A 24,200-nucleotide genomic window follows, 5' to 3' on the forward strand; every position below is an offset into this window, starting at 1 on the left:
ACTACACTCAAGTCAAAAAATACTGAGTTTCTATTTGACTTAAATTCTTAAATGCAAAAAATTTTCAAGGCCCCAAACAAAACCCAAGCTTGCAACTTTTAAGTTGATGCCAGGAACAAAGCAGACTTCACAACAGGAGAGCAGTTTGCTCGCTCTGGGAAACCACAGGCAAAAAACAATGTGACCTTTCTCCCTACAAAATGCTTTGTGGAAGCAGGGAGGGCAGGAAACTACTTAAGCAAAAGGACAGTGCTTGCTCAGTAACAAATATGACTATATGGGCCTTTAGTAAGCATAGATAGGGGCACAGTAATTTGAGCAATCAACCTTACACTGAGAAGAGAGAATATTAACCATGAATTGCTTTGGTTTGCGAAAGGGGATTCTCAGCATGGCAGCTGCAGTAGCAGGCAGACAGATTCAATGATCCAAAAGGTCCCTTAAAAATTCGCATAGGAATATAATGCTTTAATAAATCCACTTGTTTATTTGAGCACTTGGATAAAACAATTTTCTAAACATCCACTCACTCAAGACAGAGAGAAAACAAGGAGAGCTTAATAAGGAGTACAGTACAGGTGGAACTGAGCAGATCCATCAGCAATGCATTTACAGAAGTCTAGGACAGGAGGCTGTCTGACAAAGCCATCTCCTGCAAAGACCCTGCCAAAGCTTTGGTTTGTATTTTAAAGGCCATCATCTATGTCCAGTACTTCCCACTTGTTTTTTCATAGTCTTGTTGCAAAAATAAAGGGAGGTTTTGTTTAAAAAAGGTCAAGAACAAATTCAGTTTCAGGTAGTGAGATGAAAACAAACCAAGAAACTAAAACCTGTATTATTTTAAGGAGCAGTGTAACCCTTACATAATAGAACATTTAAGAAGTTGATACAACATAACCTTGAAAAACAGAAACAACACAGAATGTGGGGAGCAGACTTTGGCCCACTACCTAACAACACAGAGAGACCTGTTGTTCCTTGTAGCTTTTTCCTCCTCCTCTCTAATGCTACCTATTTCAAATGGAGACAGGGTGCACAGCCATCTCAAAGCAGATTAAAATCTATGAACAATCTTTTGTCATTAGACATGCCTACCTAACTTAAAGAGTCAACATTTAGCCTTGCAGTTGAGAAGTGCCATTTTTGATTCTAGCAACTTTCAAAAACAATTTTCCAGATTTTTGGTTACTTATTATAAATTATTTCAGAGTCCAAAAGTCATTAGTTGTGCTTCACCAGCTCCCAAATGATACCATTACACACCATAACCAAATCCTTCAAACTCTGACACTTCTCTCAAGTACAGAAAGCAAAAAAGTTGGGGTTTTTTTTCCCCACTTCCTATACGATATGTCAGAAATGAAACAATGCACCAGCTACTGGCTGCAATAGGATTTGATGATAGGTGGGGAAAAAATAATCTCAAAAATATATGAGCAGATCTTCATATCAAAGCTAACTTTCAGTTGCTGACAAATTCAAGTACACAATCTGCCTGAAATTATATAAAGGGAAACACAGACTGGAATCCTTTATTTAATGCAAAATACCACATTGTAGTTCATGTTTTTGTCACAGCTCATTACCAGCACAATGATTTCTAACACTGTACATCATTTCAACAGCATTAAAAACACTCATACCAGCCAGCTGTGTAAAACTTCTTTCCAACAGACAAGCAGTTGATGCAGCAAATCACGGTTTTGTAGGGTTCCCTTCCACACCCCTGATTCACCACTTCTAGAATGTGTCTTTTAACACTGCTGTAAGCAGTCCTATATGCAGTTGTTATATAGTTGTTATATATATAGTGTTGTTAAAGCACAGTACCCTGCCCTGCCACATGAAAGTTAATTTGCACTCTCCAGGTTGTAAAGTGGGGCTACAAAATCTTTTCTGTCCACAGCTCTGCCCTTTCAAACTATTTCCTCTGTGCAACAGTCAAGAACAGCAAGCACAGATGTTAAATACAAATGCATTATAAAAACTTGCTGCACAGAATTTAGAGTTTGTTCTAAAAGCAATACAGTAACATAGATTGGTTACAATGTCTAACTAAATGATTCTATCCTAACCACAGCAGAACAAAATCATTGCTAGCAACTCTGGACTCTGTTATTTGTGAAGAATATAGATTTTAAGTAGCTGCATTCGGATGCTTTTTTTTTTTGCCGTAGATCAACTGTCTTACTCAACCTCAAAACTTACTTGACAGACACAATAGCGTTACAATAAAATTAAGAACTAGATTTAAACATACATGCAGTTACTGAAAAACATGCAGCAGGACAAGACTGACATATAGCTCCACAGAAAAGGCTGTGGCCATCAAACTGGGGAACTACTAACACCTGAAAACAAATATTCACATATACACAGTGATGCAGATTAATCCTTCTTACCTGGATACTGGAAATACTCATGGCAGCTACACGCCTTCAGTGGCTACTTCAGATTTCATATATCAAAACTTGCATGTTAAAGCTGTTTCTTTACATTCAAAGTCATTGTCAGCACAGGAATGCCCCCATTTTGCAGGAAAACAATAAGCTCCTGTATGTACACTAAGCACATACATGTCTATCAGCTCTCTGAGCAGAGTGTACAGAACAAAAGATAAAAATTTCTCCATGGCTTTTAGGATCTAGAACCACCGACGGATGCATGAGTTGATATATACATAAAAATATGTAAAAAATAGGTGTACTGTCAGAGCTCCCATTGCACCTTGACCTCCAAAACACTGTGAACAAGCCACTGCACATGCTTCATCCCTGCCCTGTTTCCAAGGTCCCCAAACACCCCAGTCAGCTCAGCAAGTGAGACTGGTGCCTCCAGCTGCAACATCACTGACTCTCATCCCTCCACTTTGATAAAAGGCCCTCCACTCAGCACCCCACCAAGCACACATTTCTCAGTCAGACCCAGGTGGGTGCTCCCCATAGGCACTGGTCCAGGATATATGGTGTAATCCCAGGCTCCAAGTCCCTTCCTGAGTTCTTGAGCCCCAAAGCCTCACACAAAAATGCCATAACCAAGTGCGAGAAAGGTAATGCAGAACACTATGTGGTTTGCTTCAGTGTCCTCACTGCATCTGAATATGCAGATAGTACGCATTCTTCTCAGGGCAGAAGGGGCGGGGGGGCACCGGGGGGGAAAAGGCACTCAGTAATGGTAACTTCCCAAGTCTACTGCTAGGGAACACGACACTGCTGTCAGTGGATCAACGCAATCTATACCAGCAACAAGCAGCACATTATTCTTAACTGTGCAAAACTGCTTATGGTAAAAACAATGAAGGGACTAAAACTGGGCAATATGTTAATTTCTGTGGCACTATCTGCTACCAGTTTGTGGGTTCAAGCATTTTCCCCACGACTTTAAGAGTCTAAAACAATTGTAGCCAGCCTTGAGAACACAACCAATGTGTTAGTCATTTCTTACCTCCTACAGTCTCTCTCACTTCAGAGTCTACTGCTTGGAGCATAATATTAATTCTAACAAAACTGAGCAATGGGGAAAAGGAAACAGTGTTTCTACAGATGTGAATGTCATGTAAATGTCAAACCTCATGTTAAAATTTGATTAGAAGACTGAATGAAAGGGAAACAGTAATGCTGCAAGTAAACCACCACACTAACAATAGTTTCAGTTTGCCTGCTTGCAACATAACCTTAGTGATGGATTTCATTATTCTTAATTTTCAATGTAATATTAAGTTGTAATTGATTTGGCTAAAAGATCATATATAACAGTACATGAACTGCAAATAAATGTTTGTTGACAAGATGGATCTACGCACTCTTAATACTAAATTCCTTGTATGCTGTGCCTACAACTACATTCAGTCAGTTCAAGGAAATTTTCATTTCTTTTGCATTATAAATAAATGCTCGTCTACTTAGAAAGACTGGGAGTATATGCACCCATTCGTCTGTATGTACCTGTGTCAGGGGAAACAGAAGGTGGTTTCATAAAGCACAAAAAGCTAAATTCCATCAGACACTAAATGGATACTGATAAACTTTGGAGACCAATTTATTACAATTTTGTCTTGGAAAGGTAATATTTTTCAAAGACTGAATAATCTCACTTGCCACATTTGTTGATGAACCTTAGGTACTAGCTGCTCTTGTCTCAGGAACTTTCTTCCCACTGAGTGACTTCAGTTCTTCTCGTTTCAGGAGGCTGGACATCACCTAGACCAGCTCAAGTATCTCAACAGCTACAGTAATATGAAAAGGTTACTGAAATGGAGCAGAGATGTTTTTGTGTACAGAGGCAGAACAAAGTTGTTAGATGAACTGCAGTCGTTAATTTTAACTACAAGCTAAATACTTGCTTGACTCTAAAATACCAAGATGGAAAAAAATCTACATTAGTGTTTATATTAGCAAATGCAAAGTTAGAAGAAACAAAAAATTCTTACAGCAACATGACACTTCCTCCATCCACTTTCAGTACCCACCAAATCACTACCAGCACACAGGGACTAATTCTGGCACAACCAAAGACAAACTCCATTTAGTTCAGAAACTGTCCAGCAATTATCCTGAACCGATTACTTTCTACCCAAAATGCAAATTCTTAGACCCAGCTGGTCTTAGGTGCATTTGCCCCACAGAGACTCAACTTAGTTTTACACTAGCCTTGACATTCAAGTTACCTGTTGTGCCATCAAAACAACATGCTGATCTCTTCCACAGAAGTTATACAAGGGTATCTTCAGAAAGAACTTGGAATTTCTTGTCCTTAATGACATTCTCTTTGGTTGACAGTCCAAGTCATAAACTTGTCACTAACTCGATAACTGGTGGGAGGGCAAGAGGACATAACATTCAAATCTCTGATGGATGGCTCCCTTTAGTTTGGAACTCCCTTAACAGTTCGAAGATTTTTATTTTTTTATAATCTGCCCTCAAAGATATTAGAATAGGAACATCACCAATGACTTAAAGGGAGATCATCACAATCCTTAAAACAGGAATTATTAGGGGATTTCAATAATCTGCTGTTCTTTACCTTCAATGAAGCAAACCTAGGCACTATCTCCCGCTGTTCCATGGCTCGTTGAAGTTAGAATCAGGAAGCAAGCAAGCAAAATGGGAAGCAAGTAAGTTCCAGTGGACAAAACTTCAATCCATTATGGATTTCATGAACAGTCTGATTCATCTATTTAGTAGTTTCAGTCTAATCAATGTACTTCAGACCACCTTCCTAGATGAAAACACACCACTGCAACTGTAGGTCGGCTTTTCTGACCCTCCCGCAGCTGCCATATTGTTAAAGTTCCCTTATCCAAATAAGCCGCTAGATAAATCTAGCTGAACTGCAACAGGAGAAATGCCGCTCACCACCACAGAGTTGGCTGTCAATCAGAAAGACACCATATTGTGACAGAGGCTGCTGCAGAATTCCTGGAGGCTGTACACTCTGCTTCAACTCCCAAATGTAGCAGCGACTATGTTTTCAGAAGGAGTTAACAGCATCTTATTCTCTGAAGTTTTTCAAAATACAAAGAGTTTTTTACAAGCTCAAGTTCTGTCCCATGGTTCACCAGCCATAAATCCCATTTTATTAAAGAGCCTAAGTTTTAAAAAACAAAGCCCTGAAACATCATCTGAAATTCACCAGGTGCATTTATCCAGATCTTATTCAGTTATAAGTACTTATGTAAATACCCTTGTTTCACATTAAAAAAAAATCTTTTTTTTTTTTTTTTTTCAAACTAGCAGTTTTATTCTCATGAAATTAAACTCACTCAAATCCTGATACAGGAAAAATTATTTTTAAAGGTTAAAAAGTAAAGGAACACTGCTGAATGAGATTATCTACTGCCCTATGATTGATTTGAGCACCTACAGGGGAAGAAACCCTCCAACTTAAGTAAAGTGAGTAAGTACTGGAAAGTTCCTAGACTATCATAACTGCAGCAATGTTGTAACTATGAACAAATTTATGCTAGTGGACATATAAGTAACAGTTCAGACTGTTCTTGAGAGATTTAAAGATCCTATTGTGAACGTTAAATAACTTGAAGCTATCATAAGCTAAATGGATTCATAAAGCAGTCGGTGCTTCTTCGAAGGCAGCAAGCGCTATGCAGAGACCTTCACTAGCAGGCAACAGAAAGCTGAAGAGTGTGTATACATGCAAATCATATAACTAAGGTAGACCAAGATACTCTTAATAATAAAGCCTTAAAACCAGGTGAAAACAACCCAGGTATTCTGAATTTTACTTTCAAGTAATTTAGGAAGAGGTAATGTGATTATTTGCCGGATCCCACTTGCAGGCTTGTATCATTAACTTTCCATGTCAAAGACAAGACTTTCACTGATGTCATGCAGGCAAGCTTATGTTAAATATTCACCAAATCACAGAATTTGTTCGCAGTTCACCATGACCCCTTCACAGCACCTCCTAATCAGTACAGGGGTTCTCTTAGCAGAGCTCCCTCTCCATAAAGAAACCACAGGCCCAATGGGCTGTTCTGATGCAAGAAACAGAGAAACAAAAACAATTATTGCCTTATTTGACTGCACAAAGTGACATTCAACAATTGTGAGAACACATGAATATTTAAGTACTACATCAACCAAACCTTTACAGTGCAGAGACTAGAACCAGACTTTCATGTTTCTACATGGCAATCAAAAATATTTATTTATTAATATACTTTAAGACTATATAGTTGAGCAGAGTTAAATGCACAAAATGAAAATCTATCTACCACTTTTCTTTGACAGATACTGAAAAATAAAAACAAAATTCAAAAACAACACTGTATTACTGCTTACAAGCTGATGATTCTGACTTGTCATACACACGGCACTTAAAGCTGTCAATATGTCATTTCATTAGTGCAGGTTTCATTTCTAGCTTGTGTTTACACTTATTTTAGAAGCAACAATAAAAATAAAATATACTATATTCTATTTACTTTCATTGTACTCTCACAAAAATCTTCCTTCCTCGAACTTGCAATGTCTGTTTGCAGACAAGAGCAGAGAATAAAGACACAAGTTGTTTCATTTTGTCAGACACACCACCAGACACCAAAGATTTCCAAGTAAGTTACCTCATGCTTTGACATTACCCAAATGTAAAAACTAAACAAAGGAAAGAAAAAAATAAAATAATAAAGAAGAAAGTCTTCATAACCCATAAATTCAGTTTGCCAGATGAAGCACAGACCTGTTTAGTGAGGACTCTTGGGAGTAAGTATCTGACGTAGTACTCCAATATTCAAACACCACCACAGTTAACCAGTACATATACATATAAGCTTAGCTACTAACTTGGATATTGCCCAGTGAGGCACGGATTAGCACAGAACTGAAACGCAGCCACTTTACTGCCATTCAGAAAGAAACTGCTGGCCCAGCACTTGCAAGGCCTTTCCCAGCTTTGTCTGAAAAGTTCCCCAGCTCATCCCCTTACTCTCATCACTCACTTCTCCCAAAGGCCTATATCCCAGTCAGCCTTACTGCTACCATATTTCAATACACCAAAATAAGACTGGCTTAAATGGCTGTTCCAGAAGATCCAAGCTAGTGGTAACCCAGAGGAATAGTCTCCATAGCTGTCCCTGACACACTAAACCTCATCCCGGTTCTATTTGCCACCATTACATACCAGGATGACCATACTTTTAAGGTTACACAGTCACATCTATGTTGTTTATAGAAAATGCATAAAATGCAGTTAACAGACCTCAATTAAAACCACCTAAGTCAGATCATCAGATTACTCAAGTGCTTGGAGGTTTTTTTTGTGATTTAGTGTGTTGGGGTGGGGGAAATTTGGTGGTTTTTATAAAGCATCTCTCACCCACTTCTGACAGGGTATAATTTATTTCTCTGTTTTAGGAGGGGTTTATTTTCTCCACAATAGTCATAAATAACACCCTTCACAAAAACATTCTGACCATTACTCTAAAATACAACACAAATTTTAACAGCTCTTGTAATGAGAATAGATACAGGCAAGTAGTTGCTTGCTACGTTTCCTTGACTAGGGAAATACAAACCAGGAAAAATAACACCGAAATCTGCAAGAACAGAGCACAACACTGCCTCTTATCATTCCTATGTTTCTGCAAAATATCAGCCTGCAAAATTTGGAGCTGCTGGTTGAAGTAACATCCTTGTATTTAAATAGAACCATGTCCTGGTTTCAGTTGGGACAGAGTTAATTTTCTTCTTGGTAGCTAGTATGGTCCTATGTTTTGGATTTGATGTGGGATAACATGCTGATGTTTTTCATTGTTGCTGGATAGTGTTTGTATGGGGTCAGGGACTTCCTGGTTTCTCAGGCCCTGCCAGCAAGAAGGCTGAAGGGGCACAGGACACTGGGAGGGGACACCGCCAGGACAGCTGGCCTGGACTGGCCAAAGGGGGATTCCATACTATGGGAAGCCATGCTCAGTATATATACAAGGAGGGGTCGGCTGGGGGCAGCTGATTGTTGCTCACAGACCAGCTGGGCATCAGTCAGCAGGCGATGAGCAGCTGTATTGTGCATCACTGGTTTTCATTTCTCCCTTCCCTTTGGATTGAATTCCTCTCCCTTCTTTACATTATAACTTTTACTATTATTATTGTTCTTTTATTTTTAATTTGTCTCAACTATTAAACTGTTCTTATCACAACGTTGGAGTTCTACATTCCTTTCCGATTCTCCTCCCCAACCCCCAGATAAGGAGGAAGTGAGCAAGGGGCTGCATGGTACTTAATTATCAGCTGGGGTTAAACCACAACAAACTGTTAGCTTTGAAATAGGGTGGCTTCCCCACTCCTGTGATAGAGGATGGGTATCAGAGAAGTCTGGAATCATGCAGTCACCTGGTGGCATACAAGTGCTGCAAGATGGCACAGAGCTAACAGTATCTACATGCACCATCCCTGAGCTGCTGCAGGCAAGGGCAGAAACCAGCCTGCAGCTCAGCAGTACTCACAGAGCATTCCCACAGGATAGCTCACAAGACATCCAGACCTTATACAGGAATATCTCCCTGTTATCAAATGCAACGAAGTTTCAGATAGAAGACAAGCAACCACTGAGACAGAAGCAGGGTTTCTCATGATACTACATGTTCCAGTGAGGTGGAAACTTTAGGCAAACAAAAACAAATATGATGTAATCAACTATTCAAATTATACTGAGTTACCACAAGAAGTAGTCTGTAAAGTGGACGTGTTAGAAGCTCTTCGCACACAGTCCTCCCAGATGCTCAGTGAGTGATACCAAGACATTCACTCTTACAACCTGAGTCTTAAGCCACTTCCTACAGGAAATGTTTTACAAGCAGAAATGTGTGCCAATGTGTATTTCTGGAAAAACAAAGCTATTTTATCCACAAATTCATATCCAACTCAGACTACGTAACAATGAAAATAAAAATAAAAGCAACTGATAGCGGGTTGTATGTTTCTCTCCCACTAATTAAATCACTTCAGCAAGAGCAGCATTTCAGGGCTTAAACAAAATCTTTGCATTAGAAATAGCTCGGTACTGTTTTAGCAAGACGGCTCCTGAAGCTGTTTTATCAGGAATACTTTATTCCTTCTGTCCTTTCCAACTGCCTTCTGAAATCTTTTCACCAGCTTTTATCAGTCAACTTTGTCTTCTTACTCAGTTTCTTCTCCCAGTATCAGGTTAAAAAATTAAACTGAAATCTATGAACTAAAAAAAGTAGTTCACCAGTGACAGAAAATAACTGCAGTCTTTGTGGTACCTCACTTTGAGCTTTCCCTTGTTTCTCTTTTTTCTTTGCTCTTTAGATGGCACTGTTTCAGGGAATTCATTTGAAGCAAGACTCTGTCCTTCTACGTTGCAGGGTATTCTCTTGAAGATAGACAAAATAGGCTGAAGACAGACAGCAGTCTGTGGCCCTTCTTCAGGCAAACATCCACTACAGCAGCTTTGCTTGTTTGAAGTTCCAAGTAAAATTAGGAAAAAGCCCAGGATTCCTCTTGCTCACCTTTAAGCTAAGATTACAATCTTGACACCACTAATGTAAACTCCCAGTAACAGCATTATTTCAGAGTAGTGATTCCCAGTATGAGCCAGTGCAGCTGAGTACAGCTTTATACACAAGGTAAAGCAGAATGTAAGAGTTTGATTGGCACTGTGCTCTTCACTATGCTGTCACTGCAGCTGCAGCATCCTAATTGAGATACACCACTAGTCTGCTTGGTCATGAACTGGCCTCAAAAAAACCTCCAAAGAGTTATCCAGCAGAGAAAGAGCTCCTCCAAAAGAACCAAACCAAAACCTAATTACAATCTTCATCTGTATGTGCAATACAGACTGCAGAGTGGAGGGTGCTAGCTCCCTTACTCATCCCCTCCTTCATAGTGCTGGGTTTTTCTACAGTCTGGCACTTCCAACGAAGCTCATTAACATCAGCCAAGGATGCAGGGTAATCATACTGGCCGGATCTAGTCTCTGACAACATAGGAATCTACAGCAGTCCAAGGCAAATACAGTCACCCTACAGCTATAGCTCACCCTTCTCCAACACCCTAATGGCTTTCCCCTTCTCAGGTGAATCCAGGAAGAACAGCCTTCTCTCCCACAGCCAAAGCTGTATTTTTTGTGCACATACAGGTATCACACAAAGGTCAGATAGATAGACATCATATACACAAAACAGACACCATTTTAAATTACTTCCTCTTACTCAGAGGTTTGTCACCAGTGATTAGAAGTACTTGCTCTAACTTCTTTTGTGTTACAGCTTGGGCAGGATGGGAGGGCGGTGAAATCAGTCAGGTATGCAGTCAACAGAGAACAGCATGTAATCCTAACAACTAGCAAACACAAAAACCCACTACCAACAGGATTATACCAACTGCCTGAACTGCAAAAAGACAAATCAATTCCAATTACCACTAAGTTAGTATTTATTTTAAAGTCCTGTAATAAACCACCCAAGCACCTGAAGTTGCAGGAGCATCTTCTCTCTCAGAAGCCTGCTCTGTGGTACTCTTCCCAGATTTTTAGGCACTCACTGTATCCTTCCCCAAAAAAATTCCTAGCAACAAATGCATAAAATAGGATTTGATAATAGTAGCAAAGTGAACAATATATACCTGCAAGGTACCTTTTACCCCTTCATCAAATAGCTGATCAGTTATATTTAATTAAAACAGGAAGGTCTGGTTGCAGGATTTTGAGAAATAATCCTTTCCAGTTTAACTGCTGTTTTCTGTGGTTCACATACTGAATCCATGAACTATTACTAGGACAGAATTAACAAACCTGGTTGTAAGTCTCAAGCAGGCTTTTGGCTAGATTCAAATCTGAAGGTTGAACTAGTCAGAGTTACCTATCTGCATGCTTTAGGTACTGAGAAGTACATATTAATCAGCTATTAATTCAGTTTTCAGCTATGGACTAACAGAAAAAAACTAGCTGGTTCACACAAAAGTAATTCCTTTTGTTGCTAGAGGTCTGGTAAGTTAACTCCATGTTTTGATGATTATCCAAAACCCATCTTCATGGGGTAAATTGGCTTGGTTTTCAAAACCAATGGATTTTATATTGAACTTACTGTTACAGCTGAGCTAAAACCATTATTTACTTTCCCATTTTCAGATTTTGATGCTTATCTGGATAGAGGTTCTGACACAAGCACAAACAAAGACAGAACGGAAAAAAAAGAAAGCTAACATTCATACTAGTTAAAATGCTCTTAATCTGAAAACTAAGGCCAAATTGCTTCCAGAGGTCTACTAAATCCATGACAGAAAAAGTGTAAAGCTACTGGTTTTGTTTCCTTTCCTTTACCCATTTGATAACAACAAGCAGAGATTTAACAACAAATTACACCCCACATTTGAATCTTCACAAACGACTTAAATCACAGAGCGGGCTGCTAAGGTATGGGAAGAAGGAAAGGAGCATTAAGCAAGGGACACCTGAAGGATCCTACTTTTTAAGAACACATCCCTCTAAGTACAAGCCCAGCTCCGGAAGCACAGGTGCCAGTAGCAGTACATAAGGAACTTTAATAAGAGGTATTATTAAGATTGAGGGAAAATAACTCTAGCCAGCTTCCAGTTCCTGATATCCATGCTCTTAAATCAAGACTGGTACAGTTCTACATCGCCTAATTCATTCCTGTATCCACTTCTGAAGCATAAAACTATCTCCACGGCATGGATCCCACTCATCCATCCAGCACTGCAGTGTAGCTGTCCCTGCAAACAGACACCCAACATGCTGACAACCCCAAGCAATTCTACAATGTAACAAACATATACATCACAGATATACAAGGCAACAACCCAACAGACTTTATGCTTCTGACTTCCATTAGGGTATGCAAAAATCAGCGTCTAAAAAGTACATTTAGGAAAACCACATACACATTGTCCACAACTGGTACCAATGCTTAGTTTGTGGGTGGAGGACCAATAAACAATAGGTATGTTCTCAAAAAGCTGATTGAAACTCTTTATCTTCAAAACGAATACTGGATTAGTACTCACCTGTAAAGACATTTAGGTGGTTGCTCCAGTAACTCTTCCCTTTTTAACAAAGGAATTATACACTCTTACAACTTTTCCAAAAACATGCACATATTGCCATTTGAAAGTTACAGAAGAAGTACTTATTGTAGCAGGATGTGAAAAGTTGTGCTATTAAACTTTGATTAATAATTTAAGCAAGCCTAATCTGACTCTTAATATCCCTTTATCGGTCTACAGTCTTCCTCTAGACAATTAAGTGCTTGTCAACTACAGTCACTGTGCCTTCCAGAGGGTGGCATAAGGGGGCTTGCCAGATGAACAGCAGCTGAAGCAAGAGTGTAGAGGCAGCAGTCCCTGATTTGGAAATAACCTGCTTCAAAATTTGGAAAGCTTTGTGACAAACCAAAAAGTTTAAAGCTGGATGCATTTCCACACTGTTACTGTACATGCTGGGTTATGCATGGTGACAAGACTGTAACTCCTGCTGCAGTACCAACACATTCCCATTACCTCTTTAGGAGGCTGAGAAAAAGCCTCATTTACATTACATGATTGACTAGCCATGCAGATTGGGATTTGCTGGGAAGCAGGAGGAGATCACATCTTTCAGAGAACTGAATTTGGAAGACGTACAGAGCAGGAACAGTTTGCATTCATTCCCAGCTTGCTACGTGGGATCTTGAGAATGTTTCCTTTACCACTTCAACTATACAGTCCGATTTTATTTTTAAATCTCTCTTTCCCCCCGCCCCCCCCCCCCCACTTTCCAACCTCCATAAAGCAAAACAGCTCTCAGTGAAAGTGGAAAACACATTCACTTAACTTGCAAACTCCCCATAGAGCAGTCCGAGAATTTTACATGTCACGAACCTCCCGCCATCAGGGGGGCGCGTGGGAACAAACAAGGAAATGTTTCCACCTTAGCTTTTAATGGTGGTGATGGGAGGTGTGAGCAACCTGCCTTGGAAACACAGGAGTCTCCCCCCCAACCCCATCCTCCTCGGTGGAGTCTAAATGAGTTAATGTGAATTGACTTACATCTAACCACCCCTCCAACCATCACACATCTCACTCACTCCAAATTGACATGCAGACAAATGCCATTAACGGCTACTGCTGAAACACATCTCCCTTGACCGGCACGTGCCCCCTAGATGACACCACCCACGCACCAATCTTGTTCTTCAAAAGGTAATCTTGTATTTCTCAGGCTCCAGCCCACAAGGCTGACTTCACCGTGCATCTCTCAAGTCAGCGCAACATTTCAAATGCAGAGCTCGGATCAGGCACAAGGAAAGATAAAAATCACAGTGGTGTGTTAAGAGGACAGGCATCAGTCACATCACCTACCCAGAGTCAGGGGACCAAGGTTCACCCTGCTGATTCCACTCTCAGTCTGCTGCTGAAATCCCACTCCAAAAGCATTCACGGGGCTTTCTGAGCACGAGAAGGTGTCTCCCCACAGCTTCACAATTACAAGGCCGTGAGCTTCCCCTCTCCCCTCCGCAGAGCTCCCCGATGCCTGAAGGGCTGATGCACCAGGGAAAAGCCAGCAAAGAAGGCACCCAGCATCACTCCACTTCTCCCAAAGGAGCTTGGAAATGAGATATAACAGCAGCCTCTCTCCTGTGCCAAGTATTACAGGAGCAGAATACTAACTGGTTCATTTATTTTACTGATTACCATATGCAGATATTAAAGCCTAAACATCACACTTCTTCTATTAGCCCTTTCAAGTGAACCCTACATTTTAGAGTGATACGACAGTTCTTGAAGGCACCGTTTCTCCTCTTCCCGGCTACAGGAACCGATGGTGAAGGAGATGGGTGTCTGTCCTCGCCGGAGGAGGCTCTCCCGGCTCCGGCGCCCTGCCCATGAAGGGTGGGGAGTCTCCGGCGGGCTGAAGCAGCCCGACGAGCCGCGGCAGCACAGGTCCAGACCCCCCGCCTCCCCCCAGCAATTTCACCTGTGCCTCCCTCCGCGCCCGACTTACCCGCTTCCGCCAGGCGCCGGGAAACTTTCCGCCGTGGCGACGAGCGGGACGGGGCCGGGAGCGCTTGAGGCCGCGGGGGCCGCCGCCCTCTCGCGGCAAGGCCCGGGGGCGGCTTCTGCCGCCGTTGGCTCGGCGCGGGGAGCGGGGCAGCGCCGCCGCCGCTCCGCCCGCCGGTGCCCAAGGCCGGCCGCGGCTGCCTGCGCGGCGGCGGCGGCGCTGCGGGGGGGCCGCGCAGGGGCGGGAGGAAAACTTTGCGGGTCGCAGAGGGAGCGCCGCCGCCACTGTCCCTCCGGCGGAGGCGGCCGGGGAGCGCCGCAAGCTCGGTCCGGCGCTGCCGCGGCTGCCGGCTGGGGGAGCGCAGTGGCAGCGCTACGCCACGACTGAGGAGCTGCTCACACCCGCCTCCCCGCTCCGCGCTTTATGAATCGGAATGAAAAAAAAAAAAAAAAAAAAAAGGAGGGGGGGAAGTGAGGAAGGAAGGCGAGTTGGGGGAGAAAAGGGAGCGCGGCGGGGGGGAAAGCACTTGCGAGAGCTCCGGGTATCCCCGCCTCAGCAGCCAGCCCTCTGCAACACCCTCCTGCGGGATGGAGCAGCCAACTCCCTGGTCCCTCGCAGCCCCGCCGCCCTCCTTCTCCCGGCAGCGCTTCCCCGGCCAAAGCGAGCACATCCAGGGAGGGACACACAGGAGACGGGGCCACCGCGCCGCCTCCCCGCGCCGGGCGGTCTCAGCACGGCGCCGGGCTGCGGGGCTCGCTCCCTCCCGCCGCACCCTGCGCTGCGCCCGGCTGCGCTGTGCTACCTTCCCGCGCTCCCCACCTCGGCCGTGCGGGGGGATGCTCCGCGGCTCCAGGGAGACGGCCTCCGTCAAAACCTGCTGGCACTTACTGATCCCAACTCTGGACCGACTCGCGTCGGCTGCCAAGCCTGTTTTTGCTGGTGGTGCCTTATCCCCAAATGCCACCTGTAGGCCTTTTTCATGGCAGGATGAAGATCTCAGCGCCCATCTGAATTCAGCGTCAAAAGTTTCAGTGGTGAATTAACACCGCGGGGACCTGTTGCCTGACCGGTATGCTCCCGGCGTCAGAGGGTTAGCCCCGCTGGATGCTCCTGCTCCTCCCCGAGAATGTCCCACATAAACCCGTGGCGAACTGCAGTTACTGCGGGAATACAAGAGGCCCTAGAATGGAAAACCTCCTCCGAGTGTTACCTCTAAAGAAGCATATACCTTTAATATCTTAACAAACTCCAAATTGATTCAGCCATTTAGCACCGATGCAAGGGAAACACCCCTCACAAGTGTGCAGCAGCAGGTAAATCACTACTGGTTTTAAATGCAAATGTTCACTTTTTCACCCTACCCCCTCCACTCATCTATCTCCTCAAGGGACAAGACAGATGTGCCTGTACCCCCTCACATCCTGGAAGAGAGCTTTCCTAAGCAGCATTAACCAAGTCAGCTCAATACCCCAGTTTGCCTCTTTAATCACACCTAACTCCCCTCCCTTCTTGCCTTCAAATCCCTTTATTGGGTTCACCTGTGCTCCTTCCTCATTAAACTGCTGCAGGCAACTCCATCAGCTACACCACCAACAGCTTTCTGTAAAACCTTTTAAAAAAGAAAAAAAACCAAACCCACTCCTGACCTTTCAAGTAAAGATGACCATGTAAATCTTTACTGTCTCAGTATCACCTCAGATCCAAACGTTAGCATTAGGAACCACAAATTTTCTGCACAGAACCTGCATAAAATCCAAGCTTCCCCAATGATTTTCAGATGAGCCTGCTAATTCGTTTGGAATCCTAATAACTAAAACCAGCTTTCAGAAGGACTAAGACTGTATTTCTGGAGCACTCAGTAGCTTAAATACGTTGGATATTGGAAAAGGAGCAAAGAGTTTAACGTGAGGTCGCCCCCCCGCAAACGGGATGCCACCAACTGTTACTATATTTCGGTGCTTCTCCCTTGGACAGTGCCGTTCAAGCAGCGGTCACCCCCTCAGAGCCCCTCGCTGCCCCCAGACTGGTGCCCGGGATACTCAGGCAGACGACTTTACTCCTTCCCAGCACTTCCCCACCGCGCGGGGCTCCGGCTCCCCGAGTCGGGCGCCCTCAATACTGAGGTCCACCGGCACGCCACGGGGCTCCCCCATTCCACTACTCCCGTCCCTCCGCGCCCCTCACCTCCGCCTCGGTGCCCTCCGACCGCAGCCCGGGGCGGGGCGGCGCTACTCCGCAGCCGCCGCCTGATCCAGCCCCGCGGGCAACCGCGCCGCTGCCGCCGCGGCGTTACCGAGCTGCGGCCGCTCCCGCAGGACCCCGGCCGGCCTTCCGCCGCCTCCTCCTTCCCCGCCGCCCAGCGCCGGGCCTCGGAAACCCGGGTGGAGGGGAAGCGGAGCCGAGCGGTGCCGAGGCGAGGCGGCAGGGCTGCCAAACGCGGGCGGATTGTGCCCCCCTCTCAGCTCGGAGGGACCGTGAATTGCAGCCGCAGACGGCGGACTACGGCCGCCTCCCCTCCTGCCCGCCCGCCCGCCGCGGCGCCCTCTGCCCCGGCGGCCCTGATATTTAAACCCGCGTGGCGGATTTCTGAGCAAGTAACAGGCTTCGTGGATGTCGTTTATGCTAACCTCAGGGGCGGATCCACTCACGGGAGCACTTCAGCTTCCCTTGTTTGGGAGGGTGAGGGGGAGCAAGCCTAGCCGAGGTAGAAACAGCAGTGAGCTGACACAGGTATGAACTCTTATCAGCAGGATTAGCTTGGGGATTCTGGCATGGGCTGGGAAGTTAATGAGGAGTATGATTTCCGTGAGGTAAAACTGAATATTAATTACAGTAGCTGAAGGAGAAAGTCAGCTTATTAGCGGAAGTGTTGTTTAGGTTTCCACCAACTGTATTTACACATTCATTTTTAGGAACAAGGTATTTGTAAAGATCCTCCTGCACTTCAATAGAAACTGGCAAGCTTTCCTGCATTAGTTTATCTACTTTAAATATCAGCATTTCCTTCATATGAAAGCTTTGCAGGCTTACACGTGAGATTTTTGGTGAACTGAGTTAAGAAAAAAATCTCAAGCAGGATGGATCAGTAGTCAGTGGAATCAGGGGCTCAGCCGTTACTGATTTTTTACTTCAAGATATATGACCTAAGCCACACATACTGAGATTTCTTCTCTGTCTTTGCAGGAATATTAGCTTGAGCCCACAATCAACGCATGAGGCCAGGCCAGACTCCCCCACTCAAGTTAGGGATGCCAAGAACAGTTATTTACCAACAAAATTCCAAGAAAACTGGGGTTGGTCAGAGACTCCAGCAACCCCAGTGCTGCTTCTATGCCCACCACACTCGCTCACAAAAAAACATGAGTAAAGCATTACTCAGAAAACAAGTTCTGTCCACTTGGCTTTTTTCATGGCTGGCTTAAAAGTTAGTCTTCCCATGCCACCATGGGGAACTGACTCTGGTTAAAAATATCTGTTTTCTTCTGGATTGAGTTTAGCATGGATCAATTCCCTGACCTCATTTCTTGCAGCAGCCCCCTGGACAGACCATTAGAACAGTGCAACTGATGAGAGCAAGTGACACAGGCAGGAATATAGGATGGCAGCTATTTAAAGTAGCTTTGTTACCAAAAGAAAAGTTCTGCAAGCTCCTAAGCCACATGTTTCTGCTCTTTTCCTTACAGCAACTTTGCTCAGCCCTGTAGTATGCCAGTTCATCAAGTCAGCAGAAAATTAATCTGGCAAAGAAAGGCAGAGTTTTCTTCATCTTTAACAAGCCAAGTAGGATCACTGAGGAGTCAGGTAAGCAGCAAAGCCATTGCAGGAACGTGCAGACCATGCAGGTGGTACAAGCCCATCCCCTTCAGCTGCCAGGAGTAGTTAAATTTGCTCAGCTACCCTGTGGCCCTCTTTTTCTCAATTTCACCTGTGTCAACCCAAATTAAATCCTCCAGCTGCCGTTGAGTACAGAATTTCACCCCACATGTTCTCTGATGTCAAAAGCAAAACTAGTATCAGTTTAGATGAGGTCTTCTTATGTTCCTCTCCCCTACAAAACTGGTAAGAGCATGAATTCTAACCCCAGTAATATCCTAGTGCTTTACAAGAATCCTATAAGTATTTACACGACAGTATGCACTATGGAAATAAGCTCTTAGTTCATGCCTCGGCATCATTTGTAAGCACACAGGTGAATGAAAACTTGTCTAATGACTTTTATTCTCTCTCCCTTTATGCCATACTTCCCTTCCCTCAGGCTTCTTAAACATCAAAATTCTTCAAATTATCTACTGGAGGAATAAAAAAAAGCACAGGGAAGTTAAGCTGAGTATGAGGAAAATACATAACAACATTCAAGCTGGCTGTTGCACTAGCCAGGTATTTCTCACCACCATGATTAAATAAGTCACAGAGATTTTAGCAGAGAATCCTGTTTGCTTACACAGAAGACCTAAAATTTGAGAGCTTTTGTACTAACGCAGAATTCAGAAGTACTTGTTACAGTACACAATCTTATTTGAAAAGTAAAGCTTTTAATTAGAGAAAGATTTAATTTCTACTTCAAATTTTGGTGGATGATTTTAATAAGAGTAAGAATTACAATGTAAACTGTCAAGACCCCATTAATTAAATATTTGCATGTGCTTACATATAATTTAAATGACTTTGCCATTTATTTAATCTTGAAATTCAGAGTGAAAGAGCAGATTTGCCACTGTTTGTTTAGCTATGGCTACATTCACTGAGCTCATGCCTTAAGACTCTGCTTAATCTTTTTTACTATTCAAAATCATTGCAAACAGGGCAATACCTACTATTATATCCCTACATTCTCTTCTCTTTTAAAGAAGTTAAATTATAGGAAGAATGTGCAGAGGCATTTGCAACATTTCTGCATTTTTTCAATAGTCAACTATACTGAGAATTTGTTCGAGGATCAATGTGCATTTTATATAAATACAATTAAAGTTGTGAATATAATTCCCCAAGGCCCCAGTAAGTTCTCCTAATCCATCATCTCCTACCGCTACTGAAATGAATGGAAATCTCAGCATTGATTTCAGTGAAAGCAGGTGTAGCTCCTTTATGGGCTAGTCCATTTTAGGTCATTTTCTTGTCTGATATTTACAGGTATTAATTCAGAGTAACTCTACTGACATGATTCAGTTGTCCACTAGGAAGATACATTATCTTCTAAGACTCCAATGGTCACCCTTAATTATGCATTCCTATTTATTTTTCTTTAGTGCCTTGAGTTCCCATCCTGCCTTCCTGAAGTTAATTAAAACCATTTGAAAATACTCCCAGATGTCACATGAGTGGCTGAAGCAGCCTCCACTAGCTTAGTTAGTCTGACAGCTTCACACAGAGCTGGAGAAAGGGCAATGATTCTAACTGGTCGCTAATAAACATTATCCACCTTAACCCTTTAATTAAGAACGACATCTATTCAGGGAAAAGAGATACTACCTAGCTTCTATTTGGGAAAAAAGTTTAAGAATACATCTATAAATATGTAACAGTAAAAGCGTTAATCATTATACTCAGTTGATGACTGCAGCCATCAAATGTGCTGAGTTCAAAGAAGTCTTGAAAAAAACCCCAACAGCTCATAATTTTGAGTTTGTAAAGGCAATCCAAGTATTTGCTATTCTGAACTCTTGCATCATCAACAGAAAACTATCTTTTGTCACATCCCACCTATGAGAAGGGGAGAGTGACTAAGATTCACAAATCTCCTTGGCATGGACTAAGGTGAAATAACACTCAAGGCCTACCTGTATATAAACATCAACTGTAAACACTCAGTAAATATTGACCCTTTCACAATTCTATCTAATCAAACTGCAGCTTTATGAGAAGTTGAGGTAGGCCTTGCATTACTTAACAATTTCAATAAAAAAAGGGGGGATGGGGGACACAGGCGGGGCATAGAAGGGGAAGATAACACCAGTCATGGATCTAGCATCAGACCTGCCAACTGGGGCCACCAATGTAGACAGCCCCTGAGGCTAGTACATGCCCCTGTTTTTATTGGCCTGAGTCCCTGGACTTTTGGAACCTTCTCTCACCCCAGTCCCAGGAGTGGCTAAGACACCAGTGAGTCAAGGGAAATGACACCAGGCCCCTCACCAGGACTGCCTGTTGCTACCTCATAAACCTTCTCTCCGGGCATTGCCTCAGCTCCCAATTCTGTCACTTGGGCCTCATCCCTTACATCTTTGCATCTAAATTTTTTACAATGTAAACATATATATTCATTTAGGGATGTCTTTGCATGAGCGTTTATATACATATATGCGTGTAATGTGTATACTGCGTACAGTACACATCTGCATGAATACTGTATCCTCGATACCATCAAAAATCTGCTATGCACAGAAAAGTTATTAATTTCACCTGTGTTATTTGGGGAATCTTACGCCAGGAGTGCCTTGCAGACATTAATTAATATAGATTTACAGCAGAAAGTACTGTGTCCACAATAGAGCCAATTAAAAAAAAACCCAAAAAACAAAAAAACCCAAACAACCCATGCCAGATGAGGCGCCATGCTGCAAATCATTTGCAGAGGAAAGGCCACCACCCAGAAGCTACTGCCCTTCCCATGCTCAGCTATCCAACCCACCCTGCTTTTTTTCCAGAAACCCTGAGTGACCGCACTTCCCATTGATTTCATCTACAGCTGTGAGTGCTCAGCAGTTCTGCACATTAGGCCTGAGAGGTCTAGGAGGTGAGAGAGAAACTAGCCACAGAAGGTATTTTGGTTGAAGTGGCTTGCTCAGCAACATGCACAAAGACTGCAGAAACAGGGATAAAAGAGAATTCTTCTCATTCACCTGCCTTAATCACAGGATGATTCCTTCTCTTTCAACAATCCCCTTCATTATTCTCCATGCATCTTCAGATTTCTACACATAACCTGAGAATCTTCCTGACACACATAGATATACTTACATCTATATACTAATATGTGAGAAAGCTGGCAAGAGAGTTAAGTGCCATAATTAAAGATTACATCATAATCATAGATTTACACAGTTGTTTAGGTTGGAAAAGACTTTAAAGTCATCAAGTCCAACTCTTAACCTAAGAACTGTCAAGTCCACCAATAAACCTTCTCCCTAAGCACCACGTCTACACATCTTTTAAATACCTCCAGGGATGGAGACTCAACCAGTTCCCTGGGTAACCTGGTCCAATGCTTGACAATCCTTTCATTAAAGAAATTTTTCCTAATGTCCAATCCAAACCTCCACTGGTACAACATGAGGCTGCTTCCTTTTGTCCTTTTGCTTGGTACCTGGGAGAAGAGACCGACGCCCACCTGCCTACAACCTCCTTTCAGGCAGCTGTAGACAGCGATAAGGTCTCCTCTGAGCCTCCTCCTCTCCAGGCTAAACAGCCCCAGGTCCCTTAGCTTCTCATTTCATAGGACCTGTGCTTTACACCCTTCACCAGCTTTGTTGCCCTTCTCTGGACATGCTCCAGCATCTCAGTGTCCTTCTTGTAGTGAGGAGACCAAAACATAGGTGCAGCCTCACCAGTGCATATAGAGGTTGAATTCAAAGGTTACACCAAAGACTGTCATTGGGGCTTTTCGTAACTGTTGGATGCCTGACTCTGAAACTGAAGTGGCTTTTAACCCAAGAAAACCCACACGAAGAAGATGACTGCTGTTTTCCCTGTCTTTTCTTCAAGTGAGAACAAGGGGAAAGAGAAGCCACGACAGTTCCCAGTTTCCCTATCACCATCTATGTACAAACACCACACAAGAGTAACTACATCACCTGTCAAAGAGAAAAGATTTTTTTCCTAACTGGGAAGTGGGGTTTGGAGGTTATTATTGGTTTAATCACTGGAACAGGTAAGACAACATTTCATTAGAAGTCAGTCTACCCAAGACTCTTTCTCTCTGTTCCCTGTAGAGACTGTCTTCCTGCCAGTGCGTGATGCTGTTATTCCTAGCAGCACAGTGTGCCAGGTTACACTGTTTATGTTTTGACAAACTGCCAGCGTTTTGCTAACAAATCAAGTGCTAAAAAGGGAAATTACCAGGTTTAGATTCCAGCCAGAACCGAAGAGAATTTCATAGAGTAAGAAGTGCTTTTCTCTGAAGGAGATGTTCTTTCCTGCCAAGTTCCAAAGGATCATGGAAAACAACATAGGTGCTTCAGCCTCAAAAAACCCCACAACATTGTCTGAGTCTCTTACAAGAGTAAATTCTAATCATCTGAAATAAGTATTCTGTGCTCAGAAAGCGTCATAGCGTGAACCAGAAAATAAGACAGGATAATAGCAAATATAAAGCCTTTTGTACAAGGAAGAATGTATTTATGATTCTTAACAAGTACAGCACATAGTCCCTCTTTTCCAAAATGTGATGCTGTGCAGAGGGAGGTTCTGGATAACATCTCATATGGGATTCACTTCACTCACAGCTTCTGATCCCTCTCCCAGGAAAAGGGCTCATTTGCACCTGTGGCCATTACTTCCCTGTGTTACTGTAGCACTTAGGGACAGCTGTCAAAATCAGGTGTACTTTTTTGAAAGTTATCACTAACAATGTTTCTGCTTTTATGCACATAAAATACTAGAGACAAGAGTTGAGCATCTCTCACTGGTACTAAAAATAGTAACAGTTAAGAATAACTTGCAGTTTATGCTACACACAGCAGGTTTTTTAGGGCTTAGTTTTTAACACATGCATCAAGAATGATTACATCTTACCAGTAACTACATTACAAAATTAAAACACAAATGCAGGATGCATAGAGTAACAAGAACTAAAATGCCTACATACACTTCCAAGGCAACAGAAGTTTAGTGATTACATCATTTTAACATCAGTTGGAAACCTTTCTGTATCTGTGGCTCATGAATACCTTTGTATATTTTTTTTTAAATTACCCACTTGAAATTAAAATATAAAAACTTTCAAAAATATTACTCCTTGTTTAGTTAATATTTTGGAATTTGTATTCAGCATCTTAAACCAATGTGTAGAAACGCATTTGATCACCTGCTGAAGTAATAATTTCCACCATTATCTGATCATCTACTCAGTTCTGCCAAACCTTCTGGAAAGCACAGAGACCCACAGATAAGTTTCACACTCCAGATCTAACAACACAGCAGTAAACCTGTTCCTATCCATCACGCTCCAAATGTGGTGCCTTCTACCTGCCTGCCACCACAACAGGTCTCTCTGGTCATTTACAGAAAAACTGTGTTTCAGTATTTCAGTATGTTGACCCTCACCTGCCTTCAAAGTAGTTCTTATATTTCAGAGTGATTTAAAATACTTCAGGATTATTTACAAGAAATGTAAATTTCTCTCTTCTCTTTCAGAAGCCCATTTTTATACATTTGTTTGGTGTTTGACCTTTGCAGCACCCTGCATACAGTATGTCTAGACTTGCTGTCTTGTTAAATATTCCACACATTACTTTGTACAAAATAGGTTGAATGTTATTTTTTCCTATCTTCCATACCAGCCTTGAGAGGCTGCTAGGGTATGCCTGAGATAGCCTGTGCTTTCAGTGGCTGTGAAAGCCACGTTCAGCTTCCACTGTCTGAGGCATATCAACTAACCCCTCAACTTGAAGAGATGGGAAACGAACAATCCTAGGAGGAAACACAAGTGCAGCCACAGCTGAAATTTCAGCATAAGCATTTTTGTATATCTTTTGATTTCTCTGTTAGCAAACCCAAAAGTAGGTAGATTC

The 24,200-nt window shown here is 42.9% G+C and overlaps 1 long non-coding RNA gene across 5 annotated transcripts in view; it reads right to left on the bottom strand.

The window, feature by feature from the left end:
• LOC129736893 (uncharacterized) overlaps positions 1 to 16,894 on the bottom strand; it is a 344,917-nt gene extending 328,023 nt beyond the window's left edge. For 4 of the 5 annotated variants that reach the window (XR_008734049.1, XR_008734046.1, XR_008734048.1 and 1 more), the window contains exon 1: positions 16,657 to 16,894. This is a non-coding gene — a long non-coding RNA (uncharacterized LOC129736893). Of the gene's footprint in view, positions 1 to 14,475; positions 14,886 to 16,656 lie in introns of those variants that run through there. The other variant, XR_008734047.1, reaches the window with a different exon arrangement.
• Positions 16,895 to 24,200: the final 7,306 nt, after the last annotated feature.

Source organism: Falco cherrug, chromosome 9 (genome assembly GCF_023634085.1).
Source record: "Falco cherrug isolate bFalChe1 chromosome 9, bFalChe1.pri, whole genome shotgun sequence".
Classification (NCBI taxonomy): Eukaryota; Metazoa; Chordata; class Aves; order Falconiformes; family Falconidae; genus Falco; species Falco cherrug.